Source organism: Notamacropus eugenii, chromosome 2 (genome assembly GCF_028372415.1).
Source record: "Notamacropus eugenii isolate mMacEug1 chromosome 2, mMacEug1.pri_v2, whole genome shotgun sequence".
NCBI classification, from domain to species: domain Eukaryota; kingdom Metazoa; phylum Chordata; class Mammalia; order Diprotodontia; family Macropodidae; genus Notamacropus; species Notamacropus eugenii.
The window spans coordinates 402,180,601-402,203,985 of record NC_092873.1 but is presented as its reverse complement, the minus strand read 5'-3'; the positions used below and the strand labels follow the sequence as shown (position 1 = coordinate 402,203,985).

The following is a 23,385-nucleotide window of genomic DNA, read 5'->3' as shown; positions in this document are numbered from 1 at the left end:
TCCCTATATAAAAGTATCAATTACTGTTTCTCTTAATATGTTTCAGAATAATATCTAATGGTACTGACTCCCACAAATCTTTAAGGTAAGCTCTCCCTGCCTGATCCTCCATCGTTAAATCTGTAAGTAAACAGAGAGGTAATAGGTCTATAAAATGTGACCCTTGGAATCTATCAGCAATCTGGCTAAAGAAAGTAAACTAGAGTAGGTCATACCATTTAGTTTGCTGGTGGATCATTGAACATCTATATAGTCAATTCAAGAAACATTTATTAAGTGGTTATTATTATGTTAAGTGCTAGGGAAACAAATACAAATAAAAAGACCACCTTCAAGAAGCTTACCTTCTAATAGGGGAAAATAACATATGAAAAGGAAATGAAAAGCAAGGGAGGGAGGGAAGTACCTCCAAGGTTGAGGTGGTGGAGAATGAAGGATGACTAGTTTGGGCACTTCCTCAAACTGGAATTCCCAAAAGGAATTTAACAGTGGGAGAAGGGATCTGTAGGAGCTGAGGGAGAAGGAGGCTGAGAAATGATAACAAAGTGTAGAGAGGGAAAGATGGCTGGTCTGGGTCCTTTCTCAAATTGTAGGTTTGTTTGTAGTTGATCAATTGTTTTTCATTCATGTCCAACTCTTCATGACCCCATTTGTGGTTTTCTTGGAAGAACTATTGGAGTTGTTGGCCATTTCCTTCTGCAGATCATTTTATAGATGAGGAAACTGAGGCAAATAGGGTAAAGTGACTCACCCAGAGTCACATAGTTATTAAGTGTCTGAGGTCAAATTTGAACTCAGGAAGACAAGTCTTCCTGACTCCAGATCCAGCCCTCTTTCCACTGTGCTACCTAGTTGCCCCCAAATGCAACATAAAGAATAACAAACATAATTTTTATATGAAGAATTATAACATCTTCTTAGAGACTGAGGCACTTAAAACATCCATCAATCAATTAACAAGCATTTATTAAATATATACTATTTGTCAGACTCTGTGCAAAGACAAAGAAAGACAAAAGTACAAAACAGTCCCTGCCTTCAAGAACTTACATATTAAGAGGCAAACAGCATGGAAATAAATAGGTGCTTACAAGATCCATTCAGAGTAGAAGGACAGTACACATAAAGAGGAGAGCTTAAGTGACTGGGCAGACTGAGAAGTGTTCTTATAGAAGGCAGTATTTGGGCTGAGTTTTGAAAGAAACTAGTGATGTCAAGCAACAGATGAGGAAGTAGGGAATTGTAGGCATGGGGAATAGCCAGTTCAGAGGCATGGATACAGAAAAGAGTGTGTAGTGTGTGAGGTAGAGCAAAAATAGAATAGAGGTAGAGCAAATATAGAATTGTGAGTGTGTAGATGGGAGTAAAATGTGAAGGAAAAACATTGTAAAGGAAGGAAGGAACCAGGCTATGAAGAGGCTTAAATGTCAAACAGAATTTTATATTTGCTCTTGGGGGTAATAGGGCATGGCTGGCAGTTACTGAGTAGTAGGGTGACCTACACTTTAGAATAATCACTTTGGCACCTAAGGAAGATGGATTAGAATAAGGAGAGGATGGAGGAAGGAGACAAAGTAGAAGGCTATTGCAATAGTCCTAAGAGAGGTAATGAGAGCCTGAACTAGGGTGATAACTGTGTGAGTGGAAGGGGACATATATGAGCAATGGCAAGGCAGAAATGGCAAGGGTTGGTAAGTGATTGGATATATAAGGTGAGAGAGTTAGAAGTCAAGATGAATACTGAGGCAGTGAACCTGAAAAACTGAGACGATGGTGATGCCCCCTGTAGCAAGAAGGAAGTTTGGAAGACAGGAGAATTTGGGGAGAAAGACACTGAGTTATATTTTGGACATGTTGAGTTTGAGATGGCATAGAATGTGGGATTACTCTACCCTCACCAATCTTTGAATAGGTAAGAGCCACTATAGCACTGTCATGTTTGCCATGGGGAGAGAGACAAAGAAAATGTGAAGAAGCTCAGATTCCAAAAGAAATGAGAATGATGGAGTCCCTTTTTTCCCTCTAAGGGTCAAAGGCAGAGGAATGTGAATTGGTTATACTGGCAAGTGTATCAGTGTCCACAGAAAGGAAAGCTCAAAGCCCTATTTAAAATATTCTGATTAAATTGAAAGGCTACAGGCTTTCAGAATTGTTGATGTAAAAGGTATTCTATTTTTAATTTTACCCCTAATTGCTGTATTAATGATTTCATCTTTATTCTGTTATGAGACTGAAGTCATTAGGGAATAAATTTTGAAACTGAAGGTGCTACTAAAAAAATCAGTTCATAGTACAGGGCAATATGCCATCTTTGCCAATAACAGTTGCTTTCATTAAGAGAACACAAAATTCATGACATAACTATTATTTTTTTCAGGTTATAAATGAATTATAAATCAATGAAAGTTTTAGGTATTAGCTCTGCCTAGCCTGTGCCTTCTATTTGGTCCTTAGCTCTTTATTATTGTCTTTTCCAAATGACATTTTTGGCAAACTCACCTCCATGTTGCTTGACGGGGATTATTTTTAACATTTTTATGAACTCAAATGACCTTTCATTCTTACTGATGCCAGCATGGCTTAATGGTATACTCCCAGGCTTGGAATTTCAAATAACCTCCAGAGGCATTATTAAACCTATAACTCCCATTAGAATATACCTCACTGATGAATTTCTCAGACTTTGCTGGTTAAGAACTGGGGGTAAGGTAAATGCAAAATGTCTTCCTCAATCTAGCATAAAGCTATTGATCAAACTACCAAAGAAGATGTGATGTATTCCCATAAACCATTTAATAGCAACTTATTAAATATCTATAGTGTCTCAAATCCTGCAACTGAGATCAGAGAAAGATGATTTGGCCAGTTCACTTATTTGGTACTGATAAAACCAAAATTATGCCTTTAATTTTCTCTCTGGACCAATTAGCTGTATTAGGTCCCACGGCACCTTTAACCTCTAGCAGCTTCTTTCAGAAGGGTGGCATAACCGCAAGTGGATGAGATCAATGAAAATCAGTTTGCCCTCCTTGGAAAAAAACAAACAACAAAAATAAATTGAAACTAAGAGCGAAAGCCTTAAGGAACTTTGATAGTAATCATATCACAAATGAATGATTGAACATTCATATTTCTCCTCCCTTTCTACTCTCTTCTGAGTTTAAATGACCTGCTGTCAAAATACTAATGACATAGCTTCCACACCATTTAAACCAGCATCTAATTAATAATATTTGTTTCTTACAAAGTTATTTGAGGTCCACAACATTATTATTTTTTAAATCTAGTCATTGAATTTAGGGTGCTTCTCCAGTACCTAATTTCAGTCACAGTGTGTGTCTACGTGTTTGATAACATATTAGAGAAGTCTAGGGGGAGAGAAAGATACCTTCTAAATTTCCTTCACCTAAAGAAGAAAGGTTAAAAAATAAAATATCTATTCCATTTGACTTATCTCTTCCGTAAAGAAGTGATGGATTTAGAAGCAGAAGACCTGAGTTTGAATTCTGGCTCTGTTGCTTACAACCTATGTGACCTTGGGCAAGGTACTTTTCCACTCTGGATTTCAGTTTCTTCATTTGCAAAATAAGGGAGTTAGGTTATTTGAACTCTGAAGTCCCTTCCATCTCTGTATTGATGAATACATGTATAAATGTAAGTACTTATAGATACATATGCATACTATATATACATATGCATACTAAGTATTTATATACACATATGCATACTATATATTTATGTATACATATACATACAATGCATACACATTGTATATATACATACTCATAAACACATCTTCCTTCCTTCTTTTCTCTTTCTTTCTTCCTCTTTCTTTCCCTCACTCCCTCCCTTCTTTCCTTTTTCCTTCCTTTCCTCCCTTCTTTTTCTCCTTCTTTCCTTCCTCCCTCCCTCCCTTTCTTTCTTTCTTTCTTTCTTTCTTTCTTTCTTTCTTTCTTTCTTTCTTTCTTTCTTTCTTTCTTTTTTTCTTTCTTTCTTATCAGACATGACATAAACCCCTACTCTTGCTCATTAGACTAGCTCACTAATTCTAACCTATACTTATAGTGGCAGATTTGATGGTTCCTAGAGATAGGTCAATCCTATGTATCTGGCACTCACACTTATCAATCAGTCAGTCAACAAACAATTAACTTTTCACTGTGCTAAATGCTGGGAATACAAAAAAAAGTAAAAGACAATCCCTACACTTGAGTAGTTCACAATCTAATGGGAGAGAAACATGCAAATAGCAATGTACATACAAACTACATACAGGATAAATTGGAAATAAGCAATGGAGGAAAGGAAATGGAAAGAAGAGACAATGGGAAAGGCTTCCTATAGAAGGTAAGATATTAGCTGGGATTTGAAGGAAGCTAGGAGGCAGAAATGAAGAAAAACATTCAAAGCATGAGAGAAAGGAGTCTTCTTTTTGAGTAAAGTGATTTCTAGCAAGTAAACAAACAAATGAAAAATTCTTATAATCCCAGTCATTATTGGGTAAAATGCCTGAGGGCAGCTGACAATTGATAATCCATCCCATACCAATTGAGAAAAATGAAAATGTTGTTGGTTATTCCTAAGATACACAGAAAATATCCAACTAGTCGGACACTGGCTATAGAAAATAGAGTAACAAGTAGTTAGTATAAAAAAACAGTAAAATTATTCATAATTGGTAAAATTAGTTTTTAAAAAAAGGAGCTAGCTTCTTTCCCATTATCTTCTTTAGTTATACATTTTTTACAAAATTACAATTTCTTTTTGTGAACTTATTTATCAAACACAAATATTTCATTATACACGCAAAGGTAAGAAACAGTATTTATGAGAAACTGAATTGCTTTTATATAGATGGTTTTCTTAAAAGCATGTCATATAAATATATCAAATTTAGCAGGGTGGTAACGTAATTGTTCCATTTGTTTATATCCCCTTCTGCCCTTTTTTGTATGTTTCGGTACTACACAGAGTATTATTGATGCTCTTTTTTCATAGCAATCACTAACCTATCAACCATCACACCCCAAGTAGAAGACATCCCTTATACCAAATATGTTAGTCCAGAAAAACAGACCAATACATGATCTGTGGACGTTTATAATATCACAAAAAGCTGAAAGCATCTACAGTCAGTCTACTATAACTCAACATATGCATTCCTAAAAATCATTACACTGTGCAAAATCACACAATAAAAACTACAGAGTTTATGAAGAAAATGGCGTTAGGAATACAACACTCAAAAACATCAGTGACACACGGAAAAAAGATAGGAATATAAAAAAATGGTAGCATGGTTTTATACATGCTAAATGGTCAAGAAATACATAAATCGTGGTGGTTTCCACCTGCATTCTGATTCCCACAGGGAGCAATCTGGCAAAATCAAGTTGCTGTAGAGCCTTAGTTGCTTTGGGTAGGGAGCTTCAGCCATGGTGGAAAGTGTGGGTGGGGAGGTTGAGGCAAACCAGCCTTCCTCATCCCACAGCTCCTAAGACATAAAATAAATACAGCACTTTATCTTGAAAAAGGCCCACGCTTTCCTTGTGGAAGTAAGCACTAGAAGGATTGCAGCTTACAAGTTACTATGAAGTGCTGCAATTTATTATGTTTTCTCATAGTTTCTCCTTGATGAAATCATGCATAAGCAAACCCCAAATTTTCATTATGTTTCAATTGTTCCCTAATATATCAACCACATTAGAACAAATTTAACTTTTCAAAACAAGCATTATAGCAGAAATGACTTACAATATTCCATACCTATGCCTTCCCAACTCTGCAAAATGAGTGAGGAGGTTTCTCTTCATATCTTTTCTTTGGAGTTATGCTTATTCTTTTAAAATTCTTGCAACTTTCACTTTCATTTGTTTTATATTTATTCTTTTCATTTACCTTGTAATTGTATGCATTATTTTCTTGGTTCTATTTAATTCAATCTTCAACAGTTCTTGTTAATCTCCTTTTAGCATTCTAACTTCACATATGAAAGGGATGGTACTTTATACACATATTTGTCCGTATATAATACATGTGTACATACATATACATAGAAATGGAGAAACTGCAGAAATTATGGCAAATGGAGAAATTTTTAATTCTGTGGATAAGTTCTCTTACCTTTGCAGTATGTTTTCCAGGGATGTATTCATTGATGATGAAGTTGACAGGAGCTTGCTCAGTGTTTGGGAGGTTCTGAAGGACGGTATGTTATTAGAAGAGTTATTAGGCTATCTACCAAACTGAAGGTCTACAGAGTCATTGTGGTGTATGTCTGTGTATGTCTGTGGTGTATGTCTGTGTATGTCTGTGAAACCTGGACAGTATGCCAGGGCCATGCCAGGAAACTGAATTGCTTCCATTTGAATTGTCTTAGGAAGATTCTGAAGATCACCTGGCAAGAGAAGCTACCTTTCTTGAGCTGAACTGCCAAGCATTCAGACACTACTGCAAAAAGCACAATTCTGGTGGGCTGGCCATATTATTGGAATGCCAAATGTATGTTTGCCTAAAAGACTATTTTATGGAAAACTCACACAAGGCAAATATGCACACAGAGATCAGAAGAAGTGATATAAGGACTCTCGATATCTCTCTGAAGAACTTTGGTATTGGTTGTAAGACATGGGAGGCACTGGCACAGGACCATCTAGCATGGCATGCCCACATTGAAGAGAATTGTAGGAGTTCAAAAGAAACGGGAGATGCACAAATTTAGAGACATCTGCATTCCAAATGTTCATATGGACTATGTATGTCCAACCTGTGGTACAGCCTTTTGAGCTCGTATTGATCTGCTCAACCACAGTTGATCACACTGTACTTTGACCTCAACATAATGATGCCATTTTGCTCTTCTTTGACCATAAAGGAAAATCATCTTTTGTGTATGTGTGTCTGTGTGTGTGTATGGAGAGATACACACATGCATGAAGGGAGGGGGGAAAGAGGGAGAGAAGGAGAGAAAGAGAGAGAGAGAGAGAGACAGAGAGAGAGAGAGAGAGACAGAGACAGAGACAGAGACAGAGAGAGAGTGAACTTAGTGAATTTAGGACTTAGTTTCAAATTCAACTTCTAATACATAGTTGGTTATGTCACCTTGGGCAAAGCAAGTCACAAACTCCTAGACAACTGTCTAAGACTATAAATTGTGGGGGAGGTTCTGTACTGCTTTGGAAGAGCGAATTTCTACATATACCTCAGTCCCTGGGGCCTGCCTATACCAGTGAAATTAATTCTAGTCTTTACCCTTGTATGCAGGACCCTTTTTACTACAAAGTATTTCACTGTCTCCCACATAGCTAGAAAGAGTGGTTCTTTGGACCAATGAGGCCACAGGTTTGTTTCACTGACACCTTATTTGCAAATGAGGAAGTTGAAACCTAAAGGGCTGAAGGGCCTTGCCCAAGGTAAGGTAGGTAGTTAGTGATAGAGTTAAGATTTAAGCTCAGGTCTTCTGTCTCTACTATACCGTGGAAAGAATAAGCCAATCAGAATGAAAATTAAATTATTTTTTTCCTGGAAGGAAAGGTACATTTGAAATTTTCCTTTCATCACCTTAACTTTTTTCTCTAATCCAGTTATCAAAAACACATATAGACCTACTTGTGTATGTAAGTATCTTCTTTTTCTGATGAAGAAATTAGGTACTGAGGAAGCACTTTAAATCCATGAATCAGATAAACAGCAATAGTCTTCTAAATGTCAAATAATCCACTAGGTACTAAGTGTCATTAATTAGATGCTGGGTTTTCATGGTATGGAAGCTATAAGTCATTTCTGTTTTGACAGCAGATCATTTCAGCCTGAACATAGGTAGAAAGAACTATCTCTGAATGTGTTATCCTTCCTTCATAACACTACTGTGTATTTACATCACAAGGGAGAATTGATTACCCTTTAAAATGTCTCAAATGAAATGTTAAATATTTGTCATCCTTGTAAAATTCACACTCAAACCTGCTGTTATGTTGTTGTCAGAGAGCATTACTCATAGCTACTTTTGAATGCCAGGAGTCCAAAAAGGATTCAAGGTTAACAGGGAGGAGGCCTTTGTTCTGGAATGGATAATATCTGGTGTCTCAGTTAAAGCGGAATGAACTGAAAAGTCAGAAGGTCTGAGATTTAGTTTCTTTTTCCATTGATTTATCGTGCGTCCTTGGGCTTAACCTTCTCAATCTGAGAGAAAGTAATAGTTTGCACTTACCTACCTGAAGAGTGTACTTCAAAATCTGAATTTGTGTTTGCTAAGCATACCTAGTCCCTAAGGTATAAGCTACCATGTAAGTGCCAAGTATGGAAAACTCCCTCTATGTGATGTAAGACATTCCAGCCCAAGTTGAATGTAGAGTAAGTTTCTCAATTGAATTTCCTCATAAAACCAAGGAAACATTCTCTAAGAGAAAATTCCCCAGTCTCCTGAATTAAATACTTTGGGCAAAGTAGGGGTACATATGATGGACAATCGGGTGCCACGCTTAATGCTATTACATAAAAGCATTATTCGGCATTTTCAGAAGTGAAACACATTTTTGTGATCTGAGCTTCTCCCCTCTGTGCTCACTCAGCCCTCCTTACAAGGACATAGGAATTGTTCACATGACCCCACATTTGTAGCTTCTAGGATTTTCCACTCTTTTTTTCTTTCTTGGACTTTTTTTCCCCTGTAAATTTCAAGTGTGATTTTTACTGTATTTTTAATTCAACCTAACTCAAACACTTATTAAATACACATTAATAGTCAAGGCACTGGAGATACCTGCCTTTAAAGAGATTACAGTGTGGTGCAGTTAAAAATAAAAAAGTACGGTCCCAGAGGACCTGGGTTTGAATCCTGACTTTTCTGCTTACTTCTTAGAAAGACAACGTGATCATAGCAATAGAATTGGGAAGACTTAAGTTTCACATCCCACCTCTGACATGCATTAGCTATGTAATCATAGGAAAGTAATTTAAACTCTCTTAGACTTAGTTTCCTTGTCTGTAAAATATCCATAATAATATTTCCGGCACCTAGCTCATAGGTTTTTTTTTTTTATACATCGGATCAATAAGTATTTTTCTCCTAGGTGCTCAGTACTGTGTTTGATGTTGGAAGGTGAGGGAAGTGGATAATATAGTTCATGTCTTTTTTTAAAAAAAATATTAATTTTTTTATTTTTAGTTTTCCACATTCACTTCCACAGGTTTTAAATTTTCTCCCTCTCTCTCCTCCTCCCTCCCCAAGACAGTATACAATCTCATATGGCTCTACACATACATTCCTATTATATACATTTTCACATTAGTCATGTTGCATAGAAGAATTATATCATAGATATTTTTAAAGATCAAATTAAATAATGTATGAAAAGTGCTATATAAATGTCAGTAACTGATGTCATTTGTTTTAACTTAGACCAGTTATTTAACCACTCTAGAACTCAGTTTCCCCATCTGAAAATGTGGGAACTAGACAAAAAATATTCCTAAGGATGTTTTATTTTGTCCTAAAGCTTGTGATTCTAGTATTAATTAAAAAAAGATCACATCTGCCATGGGCTTGAGAGTTTGCTATATACAGCAAATGTACTACCCAGTCTTTCTTTAAATGGCAGGTCGACATAAAGTCACATCCTACTCCATCCCTTAAAAGTGTACCTCTAACAGAAATCAGAATAATATGAACAATATTGCCAGATTCTTTCCATTTCCTCCAGAAGGGATATCAATAAAAAACAAGAAAACAAATAAAAATTTGCTTTTTTTATCTTTAGCACAGGATGTTTATTCATAGTCAAGACATTTTCTGGCAACACCACCAGCTTTGGTTTTATAATCCAATATCCCAGAAATTGCTATTTGTATATTTCTTAAGGAGTTCTTCATTTCCAACAGGAAGAGGTAGCTGATGTAGCTTGTATAACTTAATTTTTAATCAATATAGAGGAAACTTTATGAAATATTAGAATGGTTGAAAAATTGAATGAGTTCCCCTGAGAAACTCATAGGTTTATACAATTATATCTGGAAGGGACTTTAGAGGTCCTCCAGTTAAACTCATTTTAAAGATGAGTAAATTGAGGCCTAGAGAGGTTATATGGCTTGCTCAAGTTTACAAAGATAAAGAATTCCCTGTTACTGGAAATATTCAAGTTGAGGTTAAAGGGATCTTGTAGAGAAGGTGTTCTTATGGATTTCAGGGGAGTCCTTGAATTCATATAGAAAAATACATCTTATTTCAATATATTGATTTCATGTGCAATCTTATGTCCTTTATTTTTTATTTGAAAATATTATTATTTGTCTTGTCAGTTTAACTTTATATTTTCTTGTTTTCTGAGTTCCTTGCCCCTTTATCCTGTCATCATCTTGTCCTGCCATATCCCAGCCTTAGACTGCTCTCACTATTTGCTGCTTTCACTTCTACTCAGGTGCTGGAGAAGGTCATGAAACCATGCCGAATTGATCCAGTATAAATGGGACCTCACTGCTGCAAGCAAACCCTTTTATACCTCTTAATGGAATCACTATCCCAATCACCAGAGTAGCTTTTCTATACCTTTTCAGCTCTTTCCAAACCTCTCATACTCCTCTCCCACTCACCTAAGAATTTAGCCTCATATTTCTCTGAAAAATTTGAGATCATTTGCAAAGAGCTCTTTCTTTTCCTCTCCTCTTCACTCCAAATCTCTTATATGCCTTCTGCTACCATTTATACTTTAAACTGTATATGTAACCTATATAGAATCTTGCTATGCAATTACCCTTTTTAAAAAATGTTTATTTATTTTTAGTTTTCTACATTCATTTCCACAAAATTTTGAGTTCCAAATTTTCTTCCCATCTCTCCCCTCTCCCCACCCCAAAATGCCCTGCATTCTGATTACTCCTTCCACCGATCTGCCCTCTCTTCTAGCACCCCTCCCTTCCCTTATCCCCATGTTTTCTCTTTCCTTGTAGGGCAAGATAGATTTCTATACCCATTCTGTATTTCTTATTTCCCATTTGCATGAAAAACAATTCTCAACATTTGTTCCTAAAACTTTGAGTTCCAACTTCTCTCCTTCCTCCTTCCCCACCCATCCCCATTGAGAAGGCAAGCAATTCAATATAGGCTATATAGGTGTAGTTTTGCAAAAGACCTCCACAATAGTCATGTTGTATAAGACTAACTATATTTCCCACTGTCCTATCCTGCCCCTCATTTATTCTATTCTCTCTTTTGATCTTGTGCCTTCCCAAAAGTATTTACTTCCAATTACTCCCTCCTCCCATTTGCCCTCCCTTCTATCATCCCCCACCCTCCTTAACCTCATTCTCCGCTACTTTCCTGTAGTGTAACATAGATTTTAATACCAAATTGAATGCGCATGTTATTCCCTCTTTAAGCTAAATGTGATGACAGTAAGTTTCACTTTTTCCCTCTTACCTCCCCCCTTTTCCTCTCCATTGAAAAAGCTTTTTCTTATCTCTTTTATGAGAATTTGCCCCATTCCAGTTCTCCCTTTCTCTTCCCAATATATTCCTCTCTCACCCCTTAATTTTCTTAATTTTATGTTTTTAGATATCACCCCTTCCTAATATATATATGTATGTATGTATGTATGTATGTATGTATGTATATATGTGCATAATCCCTCCAACTACCCAAATACTGAGAAAAGTTTCAAGAGTTACAAATATTATCTTTCCATGTAGTAATGTAAACAGTTCAACTTTAGTTATGATTTCTCTTTCCTATTTACCTTTTCATGCTTCTTTTGATTCTTGTGTTTGAAAGTCAAATGTTACATTCAACTCTGGTCTTTTCATCAAGAATGATTGAAAGACCTCTATTTCATTGAATAGCCATTTTTTCCCCTGAAGCATTATACTCAGTTTTGCTGGGTAGGTGATTCTTGGTTTTAGTCCTAGTTCCTTTGACTTCTGGAATATCCTATTCCAGGTCCTTCAATCTCTTAATGTAGAAGCTGCTAGGTCTTGTGTTATCCTGATTGTACTTCTACAATACTCGAATTGTTTCTTTCTGACTGTTTGTAATATTTTCTCCTTGACTTGAGAGCTCTGGAATTTGGCTACAATGTTCCTAGGATTTTCTTTTTTTGGATCTCTTTCAGGACATGATCAGTGAATTCTTTCAATACTTATTTTGCCTTCTGGTTCTAGATTATCAGGACAGTTTTCTTTGATAATTTCATGAAAGATGATGTGTAGGCTCTTTGTTTGATCATGGCTTTCAGGTAGTCCCATAATTTTTAAATTGTCTTTCCAGGATCTATTTTCTAGGTCAGCTGTTTTTCCAATGAGATAATTCACATTGTCTTCTACTTTTTAATTCTTTTGGTTTTGTTTTGTAATTTCTTGGTTGCTTACAAAGTCATTAACTTCCATCTTCTCTATTCTAGTTTTTAAAGAACTATTTTCTTCAGTGAGCTTTTGAACCTCCTTTTCCATTTAGGCAGTTCTGCTTTTTAAAGCATTCTTCTCCTCATTCACTTTTTCAAACTCTTTTGCCATTTGGGTTAGTCAATTTTAATAGGTGTTATTTTCTTCAGCATTTTTTTGTGTCTCCTTTAGCAAGCTGTTGACTTGCTTTTCATGATTTTCTTTCATCGTTCTCATTTCTCTTCCCAATTTTTCCTCCACCTCTCTTGATTTTCAAAATCCTTTTTGAGCTCTTCCATAGCCTGAAACCATTGCATATTTATTTTGGAGGTTTTGGATGCAGAAGCCTTGACCTCTGATGGTATGCATTGTTCTTCCTCATCTGAAAGGATGGAAGAAAATACTTGTTCACCAAGAAAATAGCCTTCTATGGTTGTATGTTTTTCCACCTTTTAGGGCATTTTACCAACCAGTTACTTGACTTTTGAGTCCTCTGTCGAGAGGAGGGAATACTCTAAGGACCTGTAAGTTCTCAGTTCCTCCAAAGTGGCACAATCAAAGGAGAGGTGTTTACTCCTCTCCTGGCCTGTGCTCTGGTCTGGGAGCAGCCACAAACACTCTGTTCTGCCCAGGATCTATGAGCAGAGTTCCCTTTCCAAAGCTTCCACCAGCTTCACCAGGCCATCCAGAGGTCCTCCTCACCCCAGGAACACCACTCAGGGCTAAGATCTAGATCAGCTGCATAATTCCCCCAAGAGCTTTAAGCTGAGGGCTCCTAAAATGGAGACTGCTTCTTCAACAACTGCTGCCACCCTGTGGTTGCTGAGGCCAGACCACGTTCTCTTCTCACCTAAGGGAGAGAACTTTCTTACTGACCTTTGAAGCTGCCTGTGGCATTTGTGGATTGAGGGATCTGGGAACCACAGCTGCTGCCCAGGATTCTGTGCACCCTAAGTCCTACTCCAGTCCTGTCCCTGCCATGTGGCCAAGGCCAGGCTGCACTCTGCTCCATGCCAGGTGCTATAAATCTTTCCTGTTGACCTTCTAAGCTGTCTTGGGCTGGAAATCTCTTTCACTCTGTCATTTTGTGGCTTCTGCTGCTCTAGAATTTGTTCAGAGACATTCTTTACAGGTATTTTATGGGTTATGGGGAGGAGCTTCTACAGGTCTGTACTACTCTGCCATCTTGACTCCTTTCATTTGTCTTTTTTTTTTTTTTTTACCTTTGCATCACTTATTTTGTACAATTTTTAGTAGCTAGTGCGTTGCTGCCTTTTCACATCAGCCTGGACCTCTACATCATTTTGGTTCATCCTCAGCTTCAGTCTTTCAGAAACCACAGTGTTCCATGGTTGATTGATTGATCAGTTCCATGATTGATCCATGTCATAAAACATCACAAGAACATTGGTTAAAAATGTCGGCCTTTGTTTCAGGGAGAAGCCTAGTGTTATTAAAAGAATTCTACAAATTTCCAAAGAAAATCTTTCATTTTCTTCAGCTCTTAGGTCCAGCTCATTGGCCATTTGTAGTGTCCAAGATTTAGAAATGTTGCTAAATATATGTATACATAAACAGAGCATAAATATCTAATTTAATATTAATGGAGAGTCTAAAAACAATATGATTCATAGTCCTTTCTCCCATGAGTTAAATTACTATCTTTTCAAAGATAACCCTAAAATTTATATATCTAGTCTTAATATCATTCCTAAATGCTAGGTACAAATTGTCAACTGCTTCTTAGACATCTTCATTTGGTTTTCTTACAGAAATCTCAAACTCAGAATAACCAAACCAGATCTCATTATCTTTTGGCCTCTATCTTCCCCTCTATCAAAATTCTCTATTTCTGTTGAAGACACTATGATCCTCTTATTAACTTTAGAGTCAATCTTGATTAATTTTTCTCCTCTATTCCCTATAATGTATAGTTGTCAAATTCGATAAATCCCACTTCCAGAAATTCTCTTTCATCAATTTTCTTTCTCTTCACTGACATGATCATTATCTCACTACAGTTCATTACCTTGCTTCTCTTACTCCTAGTTCAGATCTGCACAACTTTTCCACAATTTTCTCTCAGGCTCTTTCCATTTTTCTAACATTGATTACTGGCTTCTCCTAGATGATACTGAATCATTGGCCACTTTTTTCTAGTACTGGTTTTACTTTTATTCATACCTGTGACTCAAAGGTCTCACGGAGGGAGTCAGAATTCTCCTTGTTCTCCTATGCCACTTTCAGACTCTGAACCACCATCACTCAGCAATCTGTCTTTCTTTGAGATGCATGCAATTCAAATTTATTACCCAATCCAAGTTCTGGTAGCCATCACCTTTTACCTAGCCCAACTCTTTAATACTTCATCCTTCACTACGCTTTAATGCTATAGTCCCACGTTGGGCGCCAAGTTGCTATGGTTATGGCATAGCTTACGGAGAGGAGCAAGTCTTATGCCTGGCCAGCAGGCTGCTCGTCCTCCTGTGGAGCTTGCAAGTAAGAGAACGAGGTGGGAGAGCAGGTCAGTGAAGCAACTCTGATTTATTCAAGCAAGCACTCTGATTATATAGTCTCTGCCAGCTAGCCCAGTGAACCATGGTAACACACATAAACAAACCCGAAACTATAGAAATGAACACAAGCTGGAACTATAGTGACAACAACAAACCAGGGGTGGGGCCGTCCCTTCCAGCACCATCTTGTTCACCCTTCCCTGCTCTGGACTCAGTTTACCTGATGTCCATCAGTGTGGCATCCCAGATGGTGTGGCGGTCAGTGTCCCTTACACTTTAATACTTTAATCCTTCAATAAATACAGAAGATTCTAATGGAGCCCAAGTTTTCAGACTACAAACTCAGTGTTCTTTTAACTGTGCTTTTCTTCTAGTAATATGGTTTACTTTCAACCTTAGGAATATCTCTCCTTTTCCAAAAGTAAAAGGTAAACAAGAACTATTTCATTATTCTGTTTATATCCCTAGGGCCTAGCAAAATGTTTTGTCATGCATGTAGCAGGCACTTAATCAATGCTTACTGGACTGAATTGAATTTGTTGCCTGGGAGCACCAAGTACTAGCATGACTTTCAGACATACTCTTCTCAGGAACCCAGAAGAGTGAACTGAAATATTTAAGCTTATTGATGGCCCTGAGCAGGAATGAGGAATTAGCTCCTGAAAAGGGCACACTTTGAATTTTCTCTTTCTGCTATGGCAACTGTCTGATAGGGGTGCTGAGTAGGAGCAAAATAGCCACAAAATGGACAGCAGTAAAGCAAAAGAATTATCTGTGTGTGTATATGTGTATATGACTCATGAAATAGGTTATTTTATCTCCTGTAATTGAGAGTTGGAGTGTTGCTTATTTAATAAGAGACATTTCTTAAAAACCCATATCACTCAGTTCCTGGGAACCAGCTTTTTTTTTTTTTTTAAATTTTCTTCCACTAATATCAACACCAGGTGAATTATTCTGTGAGGACCAAATAATGTAGCATGGAAGGCAGTTTCATTAATATTGCTCCTGCTGTTGTATTTGCCCTTATGTCTCATGGAGCCCAGCTCTTTCAGATTATAAATGCCTTGAATTAATAAAGTGTTTTCTCCTGGAAATGTATAGGGTATTTCCCACTCTACTGTTTCATTAACTCACTCAGCATCCTCCCATGAAATGATTGTGTAGCAGAGACATACTTTTCATCCTTGTTTATAAACTATGAGGAAACTGCGGTACCTAGAATTAGAGTATTTCTGAATAAACTATTGGTTGTAGAGCTCTAACTCTGATCAGCTAGGCTTTAAGTTGAGTGGTTCATTCATTAGGCTCTGCTGCCTCTCAAGAAGATCAGGCTCTTAGATATGCTCTGCTTTTTAGTCACTTGGAAATTTAATATAGCTAAAGTACTATTATATAGGTTTTGGACCCTGAGGAAATGGTTTTAGGGTAAGATAAGTATATATTAGACGTAAGAGAGAGGGTCTAAAATATTCTTTATTTTTCACACATTTCCTTATCTCCCCCTTCGAAAACCACAATCATTCCTGAAAGTTAATCTACAATGCAACCTCTTTCATGGAGCATATCTTGATTATTCTAAAAGAAAATGACCTTGGAACTTCTTTGATTTTTATTGTCTGAACCACTGAAAGGCAGAATGCCATAGTAGAATGAAAGCTAGCCTCAGAACCAGGGTCACCTGGATTCAGACTGTCCTACCAATGGCACATACTTTTTGTGTGACCCTGGGGAAGCTACTCAGCCTTCCAGTACTATAGGCTGTTCTCTAAGACTATATGTTGACTGGGATGTATCTGCCTGCCTTAAAAATTGAAGTTGTTCCTTGAAAGTTCCCTTTATTAATGAAATCAGAAATCCAGTCCCTAGTCCTACCTTCTACTCATTTAATCTTTCAAAAATACTATATTGTATTGTAATTATTTGTATATGCCTTATCACTCTTACTAGATTATAAGCTTTTAGGAGGCAGAGAATGCCTTTTTCATCTTTGTATCTCATATAATTAAACAATCAACAATCACCTATTAAGTACCTGATGTGCGCAAGGTATTATGCTGAGAGATAGAGAGAGAAAACGAAATGTTCCACCCTTAAGGAACTTGTATGCCATTGGGGGAGGCAGCATGTACACACACAAATACATACATAAACATACACATAGATGCATGCATGTATATATGTGTATATGAATAAAATATATGAGAAAAGTTACACATTTACATGTATATATGCGTATGTATACATACACTTGGTGTGCATGCATGTATATGTGTGTGTATGTATGTATGTATTCAAAATAGAAGGGAGAGGAAGGCATTAACAATTGGAAGGACCAATGATGATGCGAATAGGAAGAATGCTAGTTTGACTGGATAATGGGGCATGAGAGAGAATAATATGTAATAAGGCTGGAAAAGTAGGTTGGAGCTAGGTTGTCAATGACATTCAGTGCCAAAAAGAGAGGTTTATATTTGATTTTTGAACTAAGAAGGAGCCATTTGAATTTAAGAAAGACTGTGACATCGTCAGAACTACAATTTAGAAAAAAACACCCTGCAAGCTAAGTGAAGATGAATTAGTGTCTGAAGAGATTTGAGGCAGAGAGGCTTAAAAGGAGGTTATTGAAATTGTCTAGTTCAGAGATGATGAGGGCCCAAATTAGGGTAGTGGTTGTGTGAGTAGAGAGAAGGGAACAGATGTACAAAATATTGTAGAAGGTTCAAACCTTGCATTATATAAGTGAAGCTGAGTACCACAGACATGAAATTGAGGGACATGCTTTGACTCATCTTATTTTAAGCCCTCATTTTCTCTTTCCTGAGAGAATGACCTAATTATTCTCCTTGCTTCAACTATCTTTCCTCTTTCAATCTGTTATCCATGTCATCATAAGTTATTTCCCTTAAGTGTGGTTCTTACCATATCACAGCCCTTCTCAACAAATTTCAGGGGCTCCGTATTGCCTCTAGGTTAAAATATAAGCTTCTATTTGTTCTGCAAAATCCTTCACAACTTGGCCTCATCCTAGGTTTCCAGCTTCATTTTGTCCAGTTCTTACATTCTATGATCCAGCCAAACTGTTCTTCTCTCTTCTCCTCACACACATGGCACTCCATCTCTCTGTTCTCTTGAACTGGCCATCCCCCACTCTTCTTCACTTCTACCATATAGAATCCCTCACTTCCTTCAAGTTTCAACTCAAGAAACATCTTATACACAAAACTTTTCCTGATTCTCTCAACTGCTAATGACCTCCTTCCAGTATATGCCATCTCTCCTGATAGAATGGAAACTTCTTGAGAACAGAGATTTTATTTTTAGGGTCCTTGTATCTCTGGCACCTAGCACAAAGCTTTGCACACAGCAGATACTTAATAAATATTCATTGATTGAATCATAATATACAATAATTGAGAAGTTTTGTGACATAATGGATACAGGGCTGGCTCTGGAACCAGAAATACCTGGATTTGATCCCTGCCTTGACATATATAAGCTATATAACTGGTCAAGTCACTTCTCAATGCCCCAAGCAATTCTCTAAGACTATAATTTGCAGAGATAGTACCAATTTGCATTGGGAGAGAAGGTTCTTCTGGGGAATTGTCATCTAGATGAAATCATGTCTGATTTTCTTTTAAAGCATAGTATCAAAGTCAATGATATGAGGTACTTTACAATGGTGAGATATAAACAGTGTGGGAGATACATTTCTGGCTATTTACCTCATCAATCTTTCTCCCTTCATCATTTAAATGATCATTATTCTGGGCAATAAGCAACCATGGATCACTTACTCATAATAGGTCTGGTCTTCCAGGCCATGGCTTACCTTAATCTTTGATGGCAATAGGCACATTAATATGCTGTATGTGTGTGTTCATCCTTTGTTGCTGAAGAAGACCATGCCATCAGAGAAATAATGACATAACTTGCACTTGACTTTGTTTTGAGTGATGGAGGGCTGTGCAGGTCACCAGTCTCACTTCTTCCCCAGAGCCATCTGAATCTGGTCACCAGATATTCATCAGTATGACTGGAGATGACCCAGGATGAGGCAATTGGGGTTAAGTGACTTGTCCAAGGTCACACAGCTAGTGAGTGTCAAATATGGCGTAGGTGGAACTTTGAATGAATCCAACTGTTCTCTTTATCAAATTTAAAATATATAAGAAAATTGACTCTACCCTCCATACTCTTTGATCTAATAATTACACTATTGGGTATAAACCCCACTTTCTTTGACTAAAACAAAGCTTCAGTATATCTAAAACATTTGTAACAACACTCCTCTTAGTAACAAAGAGCTAGAAACAAAGTTTAAGACCATCAGTTGGGAAATGTCTGAGAAAACAATGCTAAACTATATGAATGCAATAGAATATTATTGTGCAATAAAAATGATTAATTGAGAGAAATGTGAGAAGATTACTCTGCATCTCCTGCTGTGCTTGATTTCTGCTCCATGAATAAGAGGCTCTTTCCCCACACCCTCAAGTTAAGTTCATCACCTTTGATCTCATCACCATGCTGCCATCTCAAGCCTAGACTAACACTACCTCCTACAGCTTTTTTCCCCTTTATTAGAGGACTAGAGAGAGGAGGAGCAAAACCCTTCCAGTGCTCTCCTTTACAGAAGGCAGCAATTGGACTTTTTGTTCACTCTGCTCTTTATTAGCTGCTCTGCCTGGTTTCAATTCTATGAAACAAGATGCCCCCGTACTGGGGTTTCCCCTAGTATCCCCTCCACTTCTGGCTTCCTTTTACATAATCTCTTTCCCTACTAGACTGTAAGCTCCTTAACCATAAGGACTGTTATTTTTTTTCATTAATTGCATTCCCATTGCTTAGCACAGTGCCTGGCATGTAGTGGGTGCTTGATAAATATGATTGGATTGGACTGAAATTGACATGGAGAGAAATAAGCAGAATGGGGGGGGTGGAGCCAAGATGGTGGAGTAACAGCATGCACTTTCTAGAGTGCTGCCCCCAAGTCCAGCCAAATACCTGTAAAAAAATGGCTCTAAACAAATTCTGGAGCTGCAGAACCCACAGAATGGCAAAGTGAAGTAAATCTCCAGCCCAAGGCAGCCTGGAAGTTCCTTGGGAAGTGTGTCTATCATGCCATGCTGGGAGCAGGGCGCAGTCCAATGTGGGCTGTTCAGGCCCAGATATGATGTGAGCTGGTCTTGGGGACACTGGATCTCTCATACCTGTGGAAGTTTCCAGACTTCAGAAACCCAAAATGCCAAGGACAAACTGGAAGGTCAGTGGAAAAAGCCTATGGGACCCATGTGGGAGAGTGGAGTGGTTCATCCCCAGTTCCAGGGTGACTGAGGGGGCAGGGAACAAAGGAAGCCACAGCAGCACCAGGTACAGAGATAGCAACTGTTTCTGGAGCTCTAGGCCCTACAGATTGTGGGGGAATCAAGTGGCTGACAGTACATCCTCCCAGCCCCATTGGAAGCAGAGAGATACCTTGACAAAGAGCTCGAAAGTCAAGTAAATGGCTGGGGAAATGAACAAAAACTGGAAAAAGAATCACACCATAGAATCCTTCTTTGGTAACAAGGAGGACCAAAACAGGCAAATGGAAGAAAACAAAATTAAAGCACCTCCATCGAAAGCCTCCAAGAAAAATATGAATTGGTCTCAGGCCATGGAAGAGCTCAAAAAGAATTTTGAAAATCAAGTAAGAGAAGTAGAGCAAATGTTGGGAAGAGAAATGAGACTGATGCAAGAAAGTCATGAAACAAGTCCACAGCTTGCTAAAGGAGACCCAAAAAATGCTGAAGAAAATAATACTTTAAAAAATAGACTAACCCAAATGACAAGAGATACAAAAAGCCAGTGAGGAGAAGAATGACCTACAAAGCAGATTTGGCCAGATGGAAAAGGAGATCTAAAAGCTCACTGAAGAAAATAATTCCTTAAAGATAAGAATGGAGCAGATGGAAGCTAATGACTTTATGAAAAATCAAGAAATTTTAAAACAAAACCAATAGAATGAAAAAATAGCAGACAATGTGAAATATCTCACTGGAAAAAACAACTGACCTGCAAAATAGATCCAGGAGAGACAATTTAAAAATTATGGGACTACCTGAAAGCCATGATCAAAAAAATAGCCTAGACATCATCTTTCATGAAATTATCAAGGAAAACTGCCCTGATATTCTAGAAGCAGAGGGTAAAATAAATATTGAAAGAATTCACTGATCACCAACTGAAAGAGATCTGAAAAGAAAGCCTTCTAGGAACATTGTAGCCAAATTCCAGAGTTCCCAAGTCAAGAAGAAAATATTACAAACACTCAGAAAGAAACAATTTGAGTATTGTGGAAATACAATCAGGATAACACAAGATCTAGTAGCTTCTACATTAAGGGATCAAAGGACTTAGAATATGATATTCCAGAAATCAGAGGAACTAGCATTAAAATGAAGAATCACCTACCTAGCAAAACTGAGTATAATACTTCTGGGTAAAAAATGGTCATTCAATGAATAGAGAACTTTCAAACATTCTTGATGAAAAGACCAGAACTGAACAGAAAATTTGACTTTGAAACACAAGAATCAAGAGAAGCATGGAAAGGTAAAAAGGAAAGAGAAATCATAAGAGACTTACTAAAGCTGAACTGTTTACATTCCTACATGGGAAGATAATATTTGTAACTCTTGAGATTTTTCTCAGTATTCAGGTAGTTGGAAGAATTATACACATATTGACAGAGGGCACAGGGTGAGTTGAATAGGAAGGGATGATATCTAAAAAAATAAAATTCAGGGGTGAGGGAGGAATATATTGGGAGGAGAAAGGGAGAAATGGAATGGGGCAAATTATCTCTCATAAAGGAGGCAAGAAAAATCTTTCTCAATGGAGGGGAGAAGAGGGAAGTAGAGAGAAAAAGTGAAGCTTACTCTCATCACATTTGGCTTAAGGAGGGAATAACATTCTCACTCAATTTGGCATGAAAACCTATCTTACACTGCAGGAAAGTAGGGGAGAAAGGGATAAGTGGGGTATGAGAGGAATGATAGAAGGGAGGGCAAATGAGAGGAGGGGGTAATTAGAAGTAAACACTTTTGGGGAGGGACAAGGTCAAAAGAGAGAATAGAATAAATGGGGGGCAGGATAGGATGGAGGGAAATATAGTTAGTCTTTCAGAACATAACTTTTATGGAAGTCTTTTGCATAACCATGCATGTGTAACCTATATTGAATTGCTTGCCTTCTCACTGGGGTGGGTGGAGAGGGAGGAAAGGAGAGAAGCTGGAACTCAAAGTTTTAAAAATGAATATTAAAAATTGTTTTTACATGCAACTGGGAAATAAGAAATACAGGTAATGGGATATAGAAATCTATCTTGGACCTACAAGGAAATACAGGAGATGGGGATAAGGAAAGGGAAGGGTGTGATAGAAAGGAGGGCAGATTGGGGGAAGGGATAATCAGAATGCATGATGTCTTGGGGTGGGAGGAGGGGAGAGATGGGAAGAAAATTTGGATCTCCAAATCTTGTGGAAACTAATAATAAATAAACAAATTTTAAATTAAAAAAAGGAATAAGCAGAATAAAAAAATGGACACAATGATTACCATGAAAATAAAAAACAGTGAAAAGAATATGAATTTTTCAGTAATTAAAAAACCAACAAAGGAACTGGGCAACAGGTAATAAAATACATTATCTTTTCATGGCTAAGAAGGTGACTACTATGACAAAACATTGTATAATAGTAGGTGCTATCATTATCACCATTTTATAGAAGAGGAAACTGAGGCTGACATAGGTTAAGTGACTTTGTGCAATATCACACAGTTAATTGTCTGAGGCAAGATGTGAACTCAGGTTTTTTTTGACTCCAGGCAGGTCCAAAACTCTATCTACTGGGCCACCTAGGTACTCAACTAGTCAACTAGCACTTATTATGTATTTACCATGTGCTGAACACTGTACTAAATGACATGGATACAAAGAAAGACAGAAAACATCCTTGCTCACAAGGAGTTCCAGTCTACTGGGGAAGACATTGTGCAAACAACTATGTACAAACCAGATAAATACAGGATAAATTTGGGGCAGTCTCAGAGGGAAGAGACTAGTATTAAGGAAGTGTGGGAAATACTAATTGCCAAAGGTAAGACATGAAGGGAGTCAGGGAATCCAGAAAACAGAGATTGAGAAGGAAAGAATTCTAGGCATGGACAGTGAAACAGACAGTGAAAAATGCCTGGAATTAGGAGAAGTAGTGTAAAAAGCCAGTGTCATTGCATCCGAGAGGACATGATGGGGAGTGTAAAAGGAGCAAAAACACTAGAAAGATAGGAGAGGGCAGAGTTATGATAGATTTAAAAGTTATACAGAGGATTTTATATTTGATTTTAGAGATAATATAGTGGTAATATGATCAGATCTTCGCTTTAGGAGTATCAGTTTTATAGCTGAGTGGATTGGAATGGGGAGAGACTTGAGGCAGAGACCAACCAGCAG

At 37.5% G+C, this 23,385-nt stretch overlaps 1 protein-coding gene across 2 annotated transcripts in view; it reads left to right on the top strand.

Annotated features, from left to right (window-relative positions):
* RGS7 (regulator of G protein signaling 7) overlaps positions 1 to 23,385 on the top strand; it is a 699,575-nt gene that overhangs the window by 27,091 nt on the left and 649,099 nt on the right. Inside the window, exon 3 of one of the 2 annotated variants that reach the window (XM_072647570.1) lies at positions 47 to 85. The exons of the other annotated variant lie outside the window; for it this stretch is intronic. The gene's annotated coding sequence lies outside the window, so the exon portion shown is untranslated. The remainder of the gene's footprint in view (positions 1 to 46; positions 86 to 23,385) is intronic. 2 annotated transcript variants of the gene reach the window in all.